Source organism: Anomaloglossus baeobatrachus, chromosome 2 (genome assembly GCF_048569485.1).
Source record: "Anomaloglossus baeobatrachus isolate aAnoBae1 chromosome 2, aAnoBae1.hap1, whole genome shotgun sequence".
NCBI classification, from domain to species: domain Eukaryota; kingdom Metazoa; phylum Chordata; class Amphibia; order Anura; family Aromobatidae; genus Anomaloglossus; species Anomaloglossus baeobatrachus.
The window spans coordinates 517215360-517234738 of record NC_134354.1 but is presented as its reverse complement, the minus strand read 5'-3'; positions in this window follow the sequence as shown (position 1 = coordinate 517234738).

Sequence of the window (19379 nt, the reverse complement as noted above, 5' to 3'; positions counted from 1 at the left end):
CTAGTTAGTGATCTAATACCCGGCAATGTAAAGCCTGTATTCTGAAACTAAATAAAAAATGTTATCATTATATTTATACAGTTAGGTCCAGAAATATTTGGACAGTGACACAATGTTCGCGAGTTGGGCTCTGCATGCCACCACATTGGATTTGAAATGAAACCTCTACAACAGAATTCAAGTGCAGATTGTAACGTTTAATTTGAAGGTTTGAATAAAAATATCTGATAGAAATTGTAGGAATTGTACACATTTCTTTACAAACACTCCACATTTTAGGAGGTCAAAAGTAATTGGACAAATAAACCAAACCCAAAAAAAAATTTTTATTTTCAATATTTTGTTGCGAATCCTTTGGAGGCAATCACTGCCTTAAGTCTGGAACCCATGGACATCACCAATCGCTGGGTTTCCTCCTTCTTAATGCTTTGCCAGGCCTTTACAGCCGCAGCCTTCAGGTCTTGCTTGTTTGTGGGTCTTTCCGTCTTAAGTCTGGATTTGAGCAAGTTAAATGCATGCTCAATTGGGTTAAGATCTGGTGATTGACTTGGCCATTGCAGAATGTTCCACTTTTTTGCACTCATGAACTCCTGGGTAGCTTTGGCTGTATGCTTGGGGTCATTGTCCATCTGTACTATGAAGCGCCGTCCGATCAACTTTGCGGCATTTGGCTGAATCTGGGCTGAAAGTATATCCCGGTACACTTCAGAATTCATCCGGCTACACTTGTCTGCTGTTATGTCATCAATAAACACAAGTGACCCAGTGCCATTGAAAGCCATGCATGCCTATGCCATCACGTTGCCTCCACCATGTTTTACAGAGGATGTGGTGTGCCTTGGATCATGTGCCGTACCCTTTCTTCTCCAAACTTTTTTCTTCCCATCATTCTGGTACAGGTTGATCTTGGTCTCATCTGTCCATAGAATACTTTTCCAGAACTGAGCTGGCTTCATGAGGTGTTTTTCAGCAAATTTAACTCTGGCCTGTCTATTTTTGGAATTGATGAATGGTTTGCATCTAGATGTGAACCCTTTGTATTTACTTTCATGGAGTCTTCTCTTTACTGTTGACTTAGAGACAGATACACCTACTTCACTGAGAGTGTTCTGGACTTCAGTTGATGTTGTGAACGGGTTCTTCTTCACCAAAGAAAGTATGCGGCGATCATCCACCACTGTTGTCATCCGTGGACTCCCAGGCCTTTTTGAGTTCCCAAGCTCACCAGTCATTTCCTTTTTTCTCAGAATGTACCCGACTGTTGATTTTGCTACTCCAAGCATGTCTGCTATCTCTCTGATGGATTTTTTCTTTTTTTTCAGCCTCAGGATGTTCTGCTTCACCTCAATTGAGAGTTCCTTAGACCGCATGTTGTCTGGTCACAGCAACAGCTTCCAAATGCAAAACCACACACCTGTAATCAACCCCAGACCTTTTAACTACTTCATTGATTACAGGTTAACGAGGGAGACGCCTTCAGAGTTAATTGCAGCCCTTAGAGTCCCTTGTCCAATTACTTTTGGTCCCTTGAAAAAGAGGAGGCTATGCATTACAGAGCTATGATTCCTAAACCCTTTCTCCAATTTTGATGTGAAAACTCTCATATTGCAGCTGGGAGTGTGCACTTTCAGCCCATATTATATATATAATTGTATTTCTAAACAAGTTTTTGTAAACAGCTAAAATAACAAAACTTGTGTCACTGTCCAACTATTTCTGGACCAAACTGTATATATTTATATATATTTTTTATTATACCAGTGAATACATATATTTATGTAAAAAAAATGACAACTAAATTACACATTTTTGATATTCCTGAGTCTGGAAATACCAGATCTATACTTGCAGCTAGCAAATGGCAAGTCTAGCCCTTTTAGGGGGCACTGGTGGGTTCCAAAACGATAACAGTGATTAGTATAAGCAGGCACTCCAAAGTTGTGTCAATAACGACATTTTTTATTTTTCATTTTTCAAGAAATGGGGAAATCCAATTTGTGAATAAACAAACTAGATTTCACCATTTCTTGAGAAATGAAAAATAAAACATTTTGTTTGTTAAACAACTTTGAAGTGCCTGGTTATACCAATCAGATCTATAATAATGTCAACTAGTTAACCCATTCAGTGAAAACTATAAAAAAATATAATAAAAAAAAGTATGCAAAAAATTATGCTTTTTCATCATACTGAGAAAAAAAAGAAGAAAATGAATCAGAAAGTCAAATGTAAATAAGAAGAATTGTATTGCTAAAATTGACATCTCGTCCTGCAAAACCCAAGGCCCAACTTAGCTCAGTAATTGTTTTTATAAAATAGTTTTTATTGTGTGAAATCAGCAACACTATAAGAACAACATAAATATGGTATCACTGTAATCATACTGATTCAAAGAATAAAGCTGTCTCATCAATTTTACTACATGATGAACAGTATAAAAACAAACAACAATTCCTGAATTGATATTTTTTGCTCATTCTTTGTCACAAAATTTGGAATAGAAAGTGATGAAAATATGTTCTTTCCAAAAATAGTACTAAAAAAATCTTCAATTCGCCCTCACAAACCCTCAAATGACTCTATAAAATAAAGCTGTCTAATCACCTAGACCACACAGTAAACTGCATAAAAATTAAATTAAAAAACAATTCCTACAATTTGTCCCTTCTTCCACCCAAAGATCATAGTAACGATCACATCACATTTATCTTGCTCTATGCTGTGCGCTTACACCACGGTTTACAAGTAATTCTGCAAAATATGTGATTCAGACATAACCCCCAATTGAAAATTCTCTATAACAAGGCAGATGGAGACATTGTGGACTGTCTCTGGCCTATGATCCGATGTTGTCGGTATTTATACAAACACATAATTCACGATCAGCCAGGTTTGTACACTTCTGAAAAAAAAGACACCGCTGAACAGGCAAGATGGAGTCCAGAGTAATTCTGCTGCCTCATTTTAGTGAATGAATCCCTCAGGGTTTTCATCTGAATCACGCTATTGGGAGATTTAGATGGATACCCCGCTGTAAGTGCTCAGTGCAGAGCACATGATAAATGTGATCCAAAATTTTATGTAAAACATTTGACATAAAAGTTTCAACTTTATTCACAAAAAAACAAGTCTCCATTAAGGTCCATCATCTGTTAACGGAATTATATGGCGTTTCCACAGTACCTGTAACACAAAGGCTCTGCATAGGCTCTATGGTTCCTTGCCCTTAACCCCTTCAACCCCAGACGATTTTCCGTTTTTTCATTTTTTTTTTCGCTCCCCTTCTTCCTAGAGCCGTAATGCTTTTATTTTTCTGTCAATCTTGCCATATAAGTGCTTATTTTTTTGTGGGACCAGTTCTACTTTTAAATTAAATCATAAGTTTTACCATGTAGTGTACTGGAAAATGGCAAAAAATTCCAAGTGCAAAAAAATTGCAAAAAAGTTCAATTGCTTGATTGTTTTTGGGATAGTTTATTCACCGTGTTCACTATATGGTAAAACTGTTGTGTTGGTGTGATGCCTCAGGTCAGTATGAGTTCGTAGAATTGAAACATTTATGGGTTTACTTTTATCTAAGGGGTAAAAAATTCAGAGGTTTGTCCAAAAAAGCGCACTTTTTGCGCCATCTTCCGTAATCTGTAGCGTTCTCATTTTTTAGGATCTATGGCTCATCAATGGCTTTTTTTTTTAATCTCGAGCTGACGCTTTTAATTGTACTATTATTGGGCATAAGCACTGTTTTGATCGCCTATTATCTCATCTTGCGCAAAATTTGCGGCGACCAAAAAACTTTCTTTGGAGTTTGAATTTTGTATTGCAGCTATGCCGTTTACCGATCAGATTAATTGGTTTTATATTTTGATAGAGCGGACATTTCTGAACACAGCGATACCAAATATGTGTATATTTTTTAACGCTTTAATTGTCAATGGGGAGAATGGGTAGTGATTTGAAGCTTTAGGTTTTTTATTTTTTTACATTTTTTAAAGCTTTTTTTAACTTTTTTCTATTTTGCCAGTGTCCCTAGGGGAATATAATGATCAGCAGTCTGATCGCTCATTTTTTCTTGTAGATCAGAGCAGCATTTCTCTAATCTGCACAAATTCTGCTCTCCTCTGACACAGGAGTCATCTCATCACCCTGTGCTACCATGGCATCACATGATCGCATCACATGACTTCTGATGGAGCCGGGTAAGTGAATGCTTATCGTGGACCGCTGTTACATCATGCTGTGACATTTTCAAAGCGCGCTGTAAGGGGTTAACAGGCATGAGCGAATCCATTCGTGCCAGATAGCCACACATGTCAGCTGTTCAAAGCAGCTGACATGTGCAGCGATCGCTGGTGGCTGCCGGTGGGAGCAGGCAGGATTTAACCTGACACAATCCATGACGTACCCAGTACGTCATGTGTTGTGAAAAGGTTAATAGAAAATACAGCAAATTCGACCCCCTCCTTCTGAGTCCCACAATGTTAGAAAACATTTTTTCTTTTATAATTACTTGTACATAAGGCAAATTAAGAAAAAGTAATTTTAATTTTTTTTTATTTTTTTTTAAAAGTCCACTCTACTCCTTATGCTATGTTTATATATAGTATTTTTGCTATATTTTTGGACTTTTTCATTGCTTTAAATGGTGAAAAAACAATTCACCGGTAAATGCAATTTTAATATTTTACTACCTTATCTAGGTATACGATGTGTGTGATATGGTCAGACACGCATGAATCCTGTGCAAGGTCTGTGAAAACTTCAATAAGGGATGGCAATACGTCCTGGAAGACATGTAGAGGAAGGCCTCAGACAACATTTTTTTTACCATTTTTAAGTAGTACTTGTAGCCTGGTAAAGACTATGCACTTACTGCAAAGCCTATCAAGAATTCCAAGGAGGGATTGCAATACATGCAGCAAGAGATGTAGAGGAGGGCCTCTGACAACATTTTGGGAAAATTTTAAAGTTGTTATTTGGGTTGGAAAAAGTTTGAAAGATAAGGAATTCTCCCATGACTACCACGTGTCATGTTCTGCGCCAGTACATTCCGTACAGTCGTGTGGTTGAGCAAACGTGGACCCCCTGAACCATAGGACCCAGGCTTACCCTAAAGTGGGAGGAACATATCTAAGCGGTAAGCTAGTCATTACTAGTGATGAGCGAGTACTAAAAAGCTCGGGTGCTCGAAGCTCGGGCCGAGCCTCCCAAGATACTCGTGTACTCGGCCCGAGCACCGAGCCCAATGTTATCCTATGGGAGACCCGAGTATTTTTGTGAAATGACCCCCCGGCAGCATGTAGAAACCCTAAAAATGTCACAAAAGTCTCAGAAGAGTGCTCAAATGACATGGCATCAGCATGGGGAAGACCCCTTGAAGCATTTATCACTCAAAAGTCACAGCTGTGAACAATTTTGTCCAAGTTTTACGCCATTTTTACGGACTCACCAGAAAACCTTCCAAAATGACACCAAAATGAATTTTCATGGCGGAAATGTTAAGGGCACATACCCAATAGAGGTGACCGGAGCGGCGGTGTATTCTGCAGCTCCTGTCACTTCCATGCAGCAGAGCTGGACGCGACGCCGGAGTCCGTGGAGTACGCCGGACATGGAGGGTTTGTCGGGGTTAATAAATTGGTAATGAGGGACTTTGTTAGTGTTTTTTATTTCTAATAAAGGATTTTTCGGGTGTGTGTGTTTTTTAACTGTAATTTACAGATTAATCATGGAAGGAATCTCGGGGAGACGCCTGACATGATTAATCTAGGATTTAGTGGCAGCTATGGGCTGCCATTAACTCCTTATTACCCCGATTTGCCAACGCACTAGGGTAAATCGGGAAGAGCCGGGTACAGTCCCAGAACTGTCGCATATAATGTATGCGGCAATTCTGGGCGGCTGTTGGCTGATATTGTTAGGGTGGGGGGCTCCCCATAACGTGGAGCTCCCCATCCTGAGAATACCAGCCTTCAGCCGTATGGCTTTATCTGGCTGGTTTTAAAAAAGGGGGGAACCGCACGCCGTTTTTTTTAATTATTTATTAATAATAAATAATAATAATAATAATAATATTTATAATTATTTTAATTATAAATAATTAAAAAAAACGGCGTGCGGTTCCCCCCATTTTTAAAACCAGCCAGATAAAGCCATACGGCTGAAGGCTGGTATTCTCAGGATGGGGAGCTCCACGTTATGGGGAGCCCCCCACCCTAACAATATCAGCCAACAGCCGCCCAGAATTGCCGCATACATTATATGCGACAGTTCTGGGACTGTACCCGGCTCTTCCCGATTTGCCCTGGTGCGTTGGCAAATCGGGGTAATAAGGAGTTATTGGCAGCCCATAGCTGCCAATAAGTCCTAGATTAATCATGTCAGGCGTCTATGAGACACCCTCCATGATTAATCTGTAAGTTACAGTAAATAAACACACACACCAGAAAAAATCCTTTATTAGAAATAAAAACACACACATATACCCTGGTTCACCACTTTAATCAGCCCGAAAAAGCCCTCCTTGTCCGGCGTAATCCAGGATGATCCAGCGTCGCATCCAGCGCTGCTGCATGGAGGTGACCGGAGCCGCAGCACACACAGCCGCTCCGGTCACCTCCACACAGCAAATGAACACAGCCGCGCGATCAGCTGCTGTCACTGAGGTTACCCGCGGCCACCGGTGGATGCAGCGGTGGCCGCGGGTAACCTCAGTGACAGCAGCTGATCGCGTGGCTGTGTTCATTTGCTGTGTGGAGGTGACCGGAGCGGCTGTGTGTGCTGCGGCTCCGGTCACCTCCATGCAGCAGCGCTGGATGCGACGCTGGATCATCCTGGATTACGCCGGACAAGGAGGGCTTTTTCGGGCTGATTAAAGTGGTGAACCAGGGTATATGTGTGTGTTTTTATTTCTAATAAAGGATTTTTTCTGGTGTGTGTGTTTATTTACTGTAACTTACAGATTAATCATGGAGGGTGTCTCATAGACGCCTGACATGATTAATCTAGGACTTATTGGCAGCTATGGGCTGCCAATAACTCCTTATTACCCCGATTTGCCAACGCACCAGGGCAAATCGGGAAGAGCCGGGTACAGTCCCAGAACTGTCGCATATAATGTATGCGGCAATTCTGGCCAGCTGCTGACTGATATTGTTAGGGTGGGGGGCTCCCCATAACGTGGGGCTCCCCATCCTGAGAATACCAGCCTTCAGCTGTATGGCTTTATCTGGCTGGTATTAAAATTGGGGGGACCGCACGCCGTTTTTTTTAATTATTTATTTATTTATTTTACTGCACAGTATAGACACGCCCACCGGCTGCTGTGATTGGGTGCAGTGTGACACCTGTCACTCAGCGTGGGGGCGTGTCTCACTGCAACCAATCATAGGCGCCTGTGGGCGTGGAAAGCAGGGAATATGAGATGGCTGTGTACAGAGCACAGCGCGCCGGCCGGTATAAAGGCTCGGTCACGCTGTGCAGGCCGGCCAATCACTGCAATTCCACAACTAACAGGGCTGTGGCATTGCAGTGGTCTGCCAGCCAATCCCTGCATGAGGGCTGGCTCTCAAAAGAGCGCCAACATGCAGGGATGGCGACCACGAGTAAAGCACGAGTATTGCAAAATTACTCGGTACCCGCCGAGTAGCCCGAGTACAGTGATACTCGTGCGAGTACCGAGTAGTTACAAGCATGCTCGCTCATCACTAGTCATTACTATAGCCACTGATGTTGTGGATATTCTTGATCCCAAGGTAACCACCAGGTACAACTCCCAGGACGGTGTCAAATGTTCTGTAGCAACTGACCCCATGGAAGATGGCACAGAATCTGAGTAAGTGGAAGAACAGGATCATCATAACAGGCAGGGTGGATGCTGGAATCAGTTAATAAAGGTACTGGTGGTACTCTGGTGTAAGCACTCAGCGTAGAATAGATGATAAATATGAGCTGCGCCATACTGCAATCTTTGGGAGGCAGAATAAATAAATCAACAGCAGTTTAAGAATTGGCTTTGTTTATTTATTTTTTGTGACATTCACCTTGTGAATATGAAGCTTTATTCCTCCAGTCAGCACAGTTACAGCCAGCAATACCAAGTTTAAATAATTGTTTTAGGTTTTGCTACTATCAAACTAAAAATGCTTTTCTTATCAAATAAATGTTTTTGCATTACTGAATTTTGAAAGCTGTATGGTTTTTTTATCCTTCTGCTGACAGAGTCATGTGAGAGCTTGTTTTTTGTGGGATGATTAGGAGTTTTTATTGGTACAATTTGGGAATCATAATTTTTAATCACTTTCTATTCTTTTTGTGAGGCAGAATCATGAATCAAGAAGAAATAATATTCAGGCCTTTTTTATATATCCTGAGTCATATTGCAAAGGATTGTTGAAAATCCACTTGTGACTTTTAGGATCGCTACTTCCAATAGGTGGCGCTGTGCTAGAGTTTGTCTCCTTTACTGGAGAGACAATTTGAATATTTCCCAGAGGGGCATTGCAGCTATAAGTCCCCTTACCTGGCAGCCAGACTGGCTTGCAAAGTCTCCTTAAGGAGAATAGTGTTCCCCCGTGGTCCCCACATAGCTTTCTCATGAGCCAGATCAGACACCCCCATACTTTGCACTGACGAGGGGCAAGCACCCCGAAACACCGTGTCTGCAAATTGGGATTCTGATCTGGCTTATATATCCTGAGTCATATTGCAAAGGATTGTTGAAAATCCACTTGTGACTTTTAGGATCGCTACTTCCAATAGGTGGCGCTGTGCTAGAGTTTGTCTCCTTTACTGGAGAGACAATTTTTATTTTTTTAACACAGTTCACCATGTTGTAAAAGTCCTAGGACCGCTTTATTCTTTGGTTCAGTACAATTACAGTGATACCACATTTATATAGTTTTTTTGTTTTATTGCTTTTACACCATAAAACTATTTTAGAGAACTAAAACAGTTTTTACATTGTTGTTTTCTGAGAGCTATAGATTTTTTTATTTGTTTCACTGATAGAGCTATATGGCAGCTTTTTGCAGGACAGGATGACGTTTTCATCAGTACCATTTTAATTCATACATAACTTTTTGATCGCATTTTTTCCACTTTTTTGTCATCTGTATGGTGAGAAGACTTAGTTTTTGCTACGGATTTTATTTTTTCTTTACAGTGTTCACTGAATTGGTTAACTAGCATGACAGTTTTGTAGATTGGTTTGTTACAGAAGTAGCGATACCAAATATGTGTACTTTGTTATTTAATTTTTTTACACATATATAACTATTTATTGGTAGAATTTTTTATATGGGAAATTACCTCTGATCGCAGCTGTGCTAAATTGCAATGATAGATGATTGCAATACAGTGCAGCTGTCTGAGCTGCACTGTCTGAAGCTCCAGTGATCATGCTGCAAGGATGATCCATGAGGCTTACCACAGTATTGGGACCTGGACATCTTCATGATGATCTCGGGTTCCTACAGCGGCGATCAGGTCCTCACAATTACATCTGGGGGAACAGATTGGAGGAGACATAGAGCGCGATCCTTCTCCCAATCTGCTAAGTGCCTCAATTAATATTAGAGTTGAGCGCGGTTCGCGGTTCGAGGTTCTCCAGTTCGCGGCTCGAGTGATTTTGGGGGCTGTTCTAGATCGAACTAGAACTCGAGCTTTTTGCTAAAGCTCGATAGTTCTAGATACGTTCAAGAACGGTTCTAGCAGCAAAAAGACCAGCTAATTCCTAGCTGGCTTTCCGCTGTAATAGTGTAAGTCACTCTGTGACTCACACTATTATGAAATTACAGCGTATAGTGTGCGGGAACAGCGCATTCAGATCACTGCTGTATGTATAATGGCGATCGCCATTTTTTTTTTTTTTCCTTGTCTTCTTTCCCTAAGCGCACGCGTGTAGTGGGGCGGGCCAGCATGTCAGCCAATCCCAGACACACACACAGCTAAGTGGACTTTTAGCCAGAGAAGCAACGGCATCTGTGATAGGATGTCCATGTCACATGTCCCTGCATTATAAAAACGGACATTTTCCTCCAGCATGCCATTATGTGCCTTCTGCGTCCTTGGTGTCAGTCATCACTGGCGCAGCTCCTATCGCCGATACTGCTGTGTATGCTCCATACACAGCGCTGTACAGAATAGGGATAGAAGTTTCTATCAGTCCTTTTAAGGGCTAATACCGGCAGGGTCAGAGCCATAGGTGACAGGTCCGTGAAAACAGATTTTAACAGCTACACAAGATGACAGCGTCTGTGTAGCTAAGGTCAGGGATTTCCTCACTGCATTTCCCCATTAGGAGGGATAGAAAGGCAGGCTTCCTTTCCTCTACCCAGAGACCCACAACCCTGGCACTGTACCCTCCTGCCCTTTGCACACTCAAACTCATTGTTACTAAGCCATTATACTAGCAAACACTGAGTGAACTTAGTGGCATCTTAAATGTGGCTGTTGGACTTCTGTATTGTCCCACTAGTGCAAAGATATTTGCAGCACGTCTGCCTGCATTGCACACTCAAACTCATTGTTACTAAGCCATTATACTAGCAAACACTGAGTGAACTTAGTGGCATCCTAAAAGTGGCTGTTGGACTTCTGTATTGTCCCACTAGTGCAAAGATATTTGCAGCACGTCTGCCTGCATTGCACACTCAAACTCATTGTTACTAAGCCATTATACTAGCAAACACTGAGTGAACTTAGTGGCGTCATAAAAGTGGCTGTTGGACTTCTGTATTGTCCCACTAGTGCAAAAATATTTGCAGCACGTCTGCCTGCATTGCACACTCAAACTCATTGTTACTAAGCCATTATACTAGCAAACACTGAGTGAACTTAGTGGCATCCTAAAAGTGGCTGTTGGACTAATGTATTGTCCCACTAGTGCAAAGATATTTGCAGCATGTCTGCCTGCATTGCACACTCAAACTCATTGTTACTAAGCCATTATACTAGCAAACACTGAGTGAACTTAGTGGCATCCTAAAAGTGGCTGTTGGACTTCTGTATTGTCCCACTAGTGCAAAGATATTTGCAGCACGTCTGCCTGCATTGCACACTCAAACTCACTGTTACTAAGCCATTATACTAGCAAACACTGAGTGAACTTAGTGGCATCATAAAAGTGGCTGTTGGACTTCTATATTGTCCCACTAGTGCAAAGATATTTGCAGCACGTTTGCCTGCATTGCACACTCAAACTCATTGTTACTAAGCCATTATACTAGCAAACACTGAGTGAACTTAGTGGCATCCTAAAAGTGGCTGTTGGACTTCTGTATTGTCCCACTAGTGCAAAGATATTTGCAGCATGTCTGCCTGCATTGCACACTCAAACTCATTGTTACTAAGCCATTATACTAGCAAACACTGAGTGAACTTAGTGGCATCCTAAAAGTGGCTGTTGGACTTCTATATTTTCCCACTAGTGCAAAGATATTTGAAGCACGTCTGCCTGCATTGCACACTCAAACTCATTGTTACTAAGCCATTATACTAGCAAACACTGAGTGAACTTAGTGGCATCCTAAAAGTGGCTGTTGGACTTCTGTATTGTACCACTAGTGCAAAGATATTTGCAGCACGTCTGCCTGCATTGCACACTCAAACTCATTGTTACTAAGCCATTATACTAGCAAACACTGAGTGAACTTAGTGGCATCCTAAACGTGGCTGTTGGACTTCTGTATTGTCCCACTAGTGCAAAGATATTTGCAGCACGTCTGCCTGCATTGCACACTCAAACTCATTGTTACTAAGCCATTATACTAGCAAACACTGAGTGAACTTAGTGGCATCTTAAAAGTGGCTGTTGGACTTCTGTATTGTCCCACTAATGCAAAGACATTTGCAGCACGTCTGCCTGCATTGCACACTCAAACTCATTGTTACTAAGCCATTATACTAGCAAACACTGAGTGAACTTAGTGGCATCATAAAAGTGGCTGTTGGACTTCTGTATTGTCCCACTAGTGCAAAGATATTTGCAGCACGTCTGCCTGCATTGCACACTCAAACTCATTGTTACTAAGCCATTATACTAGCAAACACTGAGTGAACTTAGTGGCATCCTAAACGTGGCTGTTGGACTTCTGTATTGTCCCACTAGTGCAAAGATATTTGCAGCACGTCTGCCTGCATTGCACACTCAAACTTATTGTTACTAAGCCATTATTCTAGCAAACACTGAGTGAACTTAGTGGAATCATAAAAGTGGCTGTTGGACTTCTGTATTGTCAAGATATTTGCAGCACGTCTGCCTGCATTGCACACTCAAACTCATTGTTACTAAGCCATTATACTAGCAAACACTGAGTGAACTTAGTGGCATCATAAAAGTGGCTGTTGGACTTCTGTATTGTCCCACTAGTGCAAAGATATTTGCAGCACGTCTGCCTGCATTGCACACTCAAACTCATTGTTACTAAGCCATTATACTAGCAAACACTGAGTGAACTTAGTGGCATCCTAAAAGTGTCTGTTGTTCTTCTGTATTGTCCCACTAGTGCAAAGATATTTGCAGCACGTCTGCCTGCATTGCACACTCAAACTCATTGTTACTAAGCCATTATACAAGCAAACACTGAGTGAACTTAGTGGCATCCTAAACGTGGCTGTTGGACTTCTGTATTGTCCCACTAGTGCAAAGATATTTGCAGCACGTCTGCCTGCATTGCACACTCAAACTCATTGTTATTAAGCTGTAAGGGGTGGGCAGACCCCTTACAAAGGAGCACAGTTTACCCGGAAACGTTGTTATTAATGAAAATGTTTTTATTGCTATTATATTGTGTTAGTGGGTTCCCCTAGTGGCCGGGTGGGACGGCTGTCACCACAGTGGAGAGGAGGAGCCGGCAGAAGCAAGGGGAGGGAGGAGAAGTGTTGTGGAGGAAAGGAAGTGTCTACTGAAGGCAGTTGTGTCCGGGACGGGAGAGAGGAAGCAGAGAAGGGGCAGAGTGTGGGAGCTGGAAGAACAGGGAAGCCGGAGAGAGAAGGAGTGGGCGGAACCTCATAGTGCGAAGCAGTCCCGGTGTGGGTCCGGGCTGTGGGTAGCCATAAGTGGGAGCCAGGTGAAGAAGAGTAGCCGGGCAAATCCCCACTGGAGGGGACGTCAGGGCAGGCTTTCCCCAGCTAAAGAAAACGTGAAGTCATCTGTAACTGCCGGTTGTGAGAAGGACTGTAAAATAAAGAATGTCTTTTATTTGCACCGAATCCTGCCTGGAGAGTGTTTGTACATTGGACGACATTTACACCACCACACTCTGCCCCACCAAGACATCTCCTGTCCCGATAGTGACGGCGGAGCCAGGGGTAAGCCTGACAGAAGGGGCCACGACTACAATCCCCGAGGCACCCCTGGCACCCCGTTACATGTGGCGTAGTCGGCAGGATCCGAATTGTATGCAAGGGGACCCGACCCTAGAAGACGGAGATCAAGTGGTGCCGAGGACACTGGATCCGGATTATTGGAGAAGAGTCCCGATCCCTTGGTGGGAAGAAGAAGAAGTGCCTAAGGCGTTGGACCGGGCACAAGATGGCGGCAAGATGGCCGTCGTCTGTGAAGACACAGAAAGCGCGCGCAGAATTGGCGCCAAAAGAAGAGCCTGGGGCTGGCCGGTGCCAAAAAAGAAGTTCGGAGTACTCCGCCCAAAGAGGGGAGGTGCCGGTCCCAGGGCACCGATGAATATATGTGAAATGGGCGGTGTTCCAAAGAAAAAGAAGTACCGCCGCGGAGGGGTCGACCTGATGTGTGAGACTGGGGGTGGAGTATGCCTAAGAGCGGGAAAAGTAAGCCCGCCTCCACTTCCTTCAGCTTCTCCACTGACCCTGACGCCCTTACCTGAGCCACGTACTGTAGGCAAGATGGAGAACGCCGAGGAACTACAAACTGCGCTGACCGCGGCTGGTCTGGAGAGAAGCTACCAAAAGCAGATTGCGGCTGCGTCTGCGGAGGGATTTCCCTCTCACTTGCCGGCTGTACCCGGAGGACCGGGACGGGCCACAAAAGTGACCTGGGTTACAACGTGGGACGCTGTGACCGGAGAGACCACGACCGAGGTCCGAGCGACGTACACCGCTCAGCTGCCATCAGGAAACCGGCTCCTAGGAACCCCATACCTGGAGACACCCCCGCCAGTCGCGGTGGGACCCTCGACACCCGTTCCAATTCAGGCTCCAGAAGAAGCACACGCCCGGAAGCTAGAAAGGGACAGTTGGGGCTTCTTTTGGGACCCAGTACAGCCGTCACCCCTGCCTCAAAGAAAGTCCCCATCCCCAGAACCGGACCCGGTACAGGAGAGGCTGCTTGCCGAGACCATCGCCCGGGAAATGATGGCTGGTCCCCGGAGTGCGGAGTTCTAGCAGCAGTGTACCACAGGAACGGTGGTAAAATTTAATCAGAAGGAGGGGTATGGCTTTATTGAAGATGAGGAAACCGGTGACCACTACTTCTATAACAGGGTGAACCTGGACATTGAAGGCCTACCGCAACGTTTGCACACGTTATATCCGGGGGAAAAGGTCCGGTTTATGCGAGAGGTGGGATGCCAAGGCCTCTTTGCAGTCAGCGTAACCCGGATGCCTACCTCACAAGAGGCTGCTCAATGGCAGCAAGAACTGGAGTGGGAGGAATGCCAGTACCGGCGGCGGTCGCAGCAAAGACCGGTGCTAGCTGAACTCTCCCACCCGAGACGCACATTGGCCATAGCTCCGGAAGTGATGCCCGGATCGAGCACTGACCCGGAGAAGGGAACCCCGGCGGTGCTGGCTATTAACCAAAACCTAACCACGCATCCGGTAATTGTCATGGGCAGCCCCCAGCCGTCCCGTGCAGCGACCCCCTCACCCCCGTCGGGGGCAGAAGAGACCAAGCCGGAGACCGAGACGTCGGAGCAACCCGCCAACTACGAGCCCTTCCGGAGGCTGCGCCGGTTGCCCGGGCAGTCCCTGTCAGAGTACGTGCAGGCCCAACGAGCCGAATGGCAACGTGCATATCATCCGGAGTGACTTTTCAAGACCGGAAGATGGCGGGCCTGTTTTTGTTAAACACCGGCGTTGTTTTGAGCCGGAAGAAGGTGTGCTGTTTTGTAACCGTTAAAGTTGCTGAGCCCGGAGAGTGCCTAATGCTGGACTGAGCCAGGGGCTCCCTCCGCGTCATTAAGAAGAAGAAGCTTTTCGAGTTGTGTTCCTGCCATCTAACATCTAAGACCGGGAGTGCTGCAAAAGCCTTCGGGCAGAAACTCCACTAAGACCAGGAGCTTCCAGGAGGAACTCCGGGCACTGGACTGGTGCACCCCCTGCGGTTGCCCAAAGGTGAACTTGCTTGTAGTTTCATTGAAATGATGTTGTTTCTTTTTATGTGTAGTTTTAGATTCATGCCTTGCCGGGAGGCTCAGGCTTAAAGAGGGGAGGTATGTAAGGGGTGGGCAGACCCCTTACAAATGAGCACAGTTTACCCGGAAACGTTGTTATTAATAAAAATGTTTTTATTGCTATTATATTGTGTTAGTGGGTTCCCCTAGTGGCCGGGTGGGACGGCTGTCACCACAGTGGAGAGGAGGGGCCGGCAGAAGCAAGGGGAGGGAGGAGAAGTGTTGTGGAGGAAAGGAAGTGTGTGCTGAAGGCAGTTGTGTCCGGGACGGGAGAGAGGAAGCAGAGAAGGGGCAGAGTGTGGGAGCTGGAAGAACAGGGAAGCCGGAGAGAGAAGGAGCGGGCGGAACCTCATAGTGCGAAGCAGTCCCGGTGTGGGTTCGGGCTGTGGATAGCCATAAGTGGGAGCCAGGTAAAGAAGAGTAGCCGGGCACATCCCCACTGGAGGGGACGTCAGGGCAGGCTTTCCCCAGCTAAAGAAAACGTGAAGTCATCTGTAACTGCCGGTTGTGAGAAGGACTGTAAAATAAAGAATGTCTTTTATTTGCACCGAATCCTGCCTGGAGAGTGTTTGTACATCGGACGACATTTACACCACCACACTCTGCCCCACCAAGACATCTCCTGTCCCGATAGTGACGGCGGAGCCAGGGGTAAGCCTGACAGAAGGGGCCACGACTACAATCCCCGAGGCACCCCTGGCACCCCATTACAAAGCCATTATACTAGCAAGCACTGAGTGAACTTAGTGGCATCCTAAACGTGGCTGTTGGACTTCTGTATTGTCCCACTAGTGCAAAGATATTTGCAGCACGTCTGCCTGCATTGCACACTCAAACTCATTGTTACTAAGCCATTATACTAGCAAACACTGAGTGAACTTAGTGGCATCCTAAAAGTGGCTGTTGGACTTCTGTATTGTCCCACTAGTGCAAAGATATTTGCAGCACGTCTGCCTGCATTGCACACTCAAACTCATTGTTACTAAGCCATTATACTAGCAAACACTGATTGAACTTAGTGGCATCCTAAACGTGGCTGTTGGACTTCTGTATTGTCCCACTGGTGCCAAGCTATTTCTAGCACCTGTGCAGGACACCCTCCTGCTCTGTTTTTAATAAGCTATAATGATAGCAAAAAATGCTGCCATTTAGTGGCATACAAGAACTGGTTGTTGTATTTCATTATTGTCCCACTGGTGCCAAGCTTTTTCTAGCACCTGTGCAGGACACCCTCCTGCTCTGTTTTTAATAAGCTATAATGATGGCAAAAAATACTGCCATTTAGTGGCATCATAGAACTGGCTGTTGTATTTCATTATTGTCCCACTGGTGCCAAGCTATTTCTAGCACCTGTGCAGGACACTCTGCTGCTCTGTTTTTAATAAGCTATAATGATAGCAAAAAATACTGCCATTTAGTGGCATCATAGAACTGGCTGTTGTATTTCATTATTGTCCCACTGGTGCCAAGCTATTTCTAGCACCTGTGCAGGACACCCTCCTGCTCTGTTTTTAATAAGCTATAATGATAGCAAAAAATACTGCCATTTAGTGGCATCATAGAACTGGCTGTTGTATTTCATTATTGTCCCACTGGTGCCAAGCTATTTCTAGCACCTGTGCAGGACACCCTCCTGCTCTGTTTTTAATAAGCTATAATGATAGCAAAAAATGCTGCAATTTAGTGGCATTATAGAACTGGCTGTTGTATTTCATTATTGTCCCACTGGTGCCAAGCTATTTCTAGCACCTCTGCATGACACCCTCATGCACATTTTGATACGCTAATGTTATAGCAAACGCAGGGAATTCATTGCTGCATTTGATAATTCGGAGGGATAGAAAGTGAGGCTTCCTTTAGCTTTTCCTTCTGTTCATAGACAGCATCTCCAAGTCCACACACGAAGAGCAATTTCTCCTCCACGTGTAAGTGTGGAGAGGCAGCTAGTGCGCATGCGTGTGCCGATTTACCCCAGCTGCAGCCTAACTACAGTGTTTCGCCTAGTAAGTATGCTCAGCCTGACTGTGCCATTCCTGAGGCTAAGTCTTCATTTCGGGATACAGCGCATGCTCCCACACTTAGTGCGAAAAGCCTCTTTGCACAGGTACTTGCATTCCGTGCCGGGTCTAAGTCCTGTTTTGTGCCTAGACACCATGCTAAAGCTGATAGTCTTTTTTCAGAGACTGTATTTCATGCAACTGACCATGCTCAGGCACTTACTGCATCAGAGACTAGGTCCAGTAATGAACTCTTTGGCCCTGCCCCTGATGTGGGGGACCCATATAGACCACAGGGCATCAGGTGTCCTGACGATGTGGCCAGGCCACTCCCAAATGGCTTGCAGAGGCCCGCCCCTATGACTTGTCACCTCATTATTGATGGTTAGACGATGACTGGTGAGGTGTTTGTCTTGTGGCAGCCATGAGGTCATTATTGAAGTTGCGGTTCCAAATAGGACGCTAGTTATGCCACTCATGACGTGTCACTCTGCTTTTGTCTCCAGGAGGTGCATTGTGGTCCACCCTGGTTTGGGGCGGACCCAGGTTATAAAATGGGCTGGAGCCAACAAGGAGGTGCGCAGTCTTCTATTATGCTCCGAAAGAGCACACCTCCATTTGTTGAACCCATTGCGGCTTTAGGCCAGAGGTAGGCAGGGATAGGACGTCGATGCAGGCCGCCACCACAGTTGGTAACGCAGAACGGTTAAGACCAGCTCCTGTCCTACAAGTCCTGCTTGTGCAGCCCAGTGGCATTAACAGGCCTGCTGCTGCTGAAGCGCCTGCTGTCCACAGGTGTGGCCCCAATGCACACGGTCAGCGTACTGAATGGCCCCTGTGATGTTAACAGGGAGTTCCTGGGCTGGGTGGGCGTGTGGACCCTGTGACGCTAACAGGGCTCCCAGTCTCAAGATCCGAGTGGCGTCTAACTCGGTTCAGGCAACTATTAGTTTCATAGCCACACAGATCTGTATCCTCCACCTAACCTTCCAGTTGCCAACCTCTCCTTTTCCATCTGGGAGCACGGTGGACATTGACTGCTGATGGGGATATATACCTTTCTCTTTCTTTTCTTATTAATTTTCGTTATATAGCGGTAACATAGTATATACTACCTTATCCAAATCTGCCAGTCCCACCGTAACAGATGGTGTTTCTTCATCAAATGTTACTTTTGCTTAACCAACAAACCCACGGACAAAAACTTTTTTCCTCTTTCCAACACCCCTGTTCCCCTTTCCACCAGCATTTGTCCTTTTTCAACTCATTTGGTATATGACCAAAAGTGCAACTCTGCAGGGACACCGTACTCACTGCCATCTCAGCACAGCAGCCAGCCCTCGGTCCCTCAGATGTGGACAAGTAAAAGAGCATTTCCTCCTATCCATGACAAAGCGTTGAGATTCACTTTGTGCAGCACTGGTGTTTACTGGAAAAGCAAATCTAAGAATCCGTACCACCTTCTGCAGATACTCCTGTATACGTGCGTCCCTTTCTATGGCAGGAATTATTTCGCCAAATTTTGTCTTGTACTAGGGATCTAACAGTGTAGCAACCCAGTAGTTAGCATTACTTGGAATTCGTACAATCCGAGGGTCATGTTGTAGGTAGTGCAGCAAGAAGGCGCTCATGTGTCTTGTGCATCCAGGAGGACCAAGTCCTTGGTGTGTTGGTGGCAGAGAGGTGAGAATCGTGCCTCCTTCCTCTGCCCTCTCCCCCCAACCTCGCACAACCGAAATGTGAGCAATCTCTCACTCATCTGCTGAGTCTTCCATGCCCATCGCAAGTTCGTCCTCCATTTCTTCATAAGCTCCTGCACCTTCCTCAACATTTTTTGCTGATACTATGCGCCCTTGTTAATCCCTATCCCCCACCATGACTGCCGCCTAGGTGCCGCTCACCGTATGGACCTTGTAGATCTTATTATCCCTTCTGCATATGACTCCTCCTGTACTTCCTCACCTTCCTCTTGGACCAACACCTGACTCCGAATAATGCTTACAGTGTGCTCCAT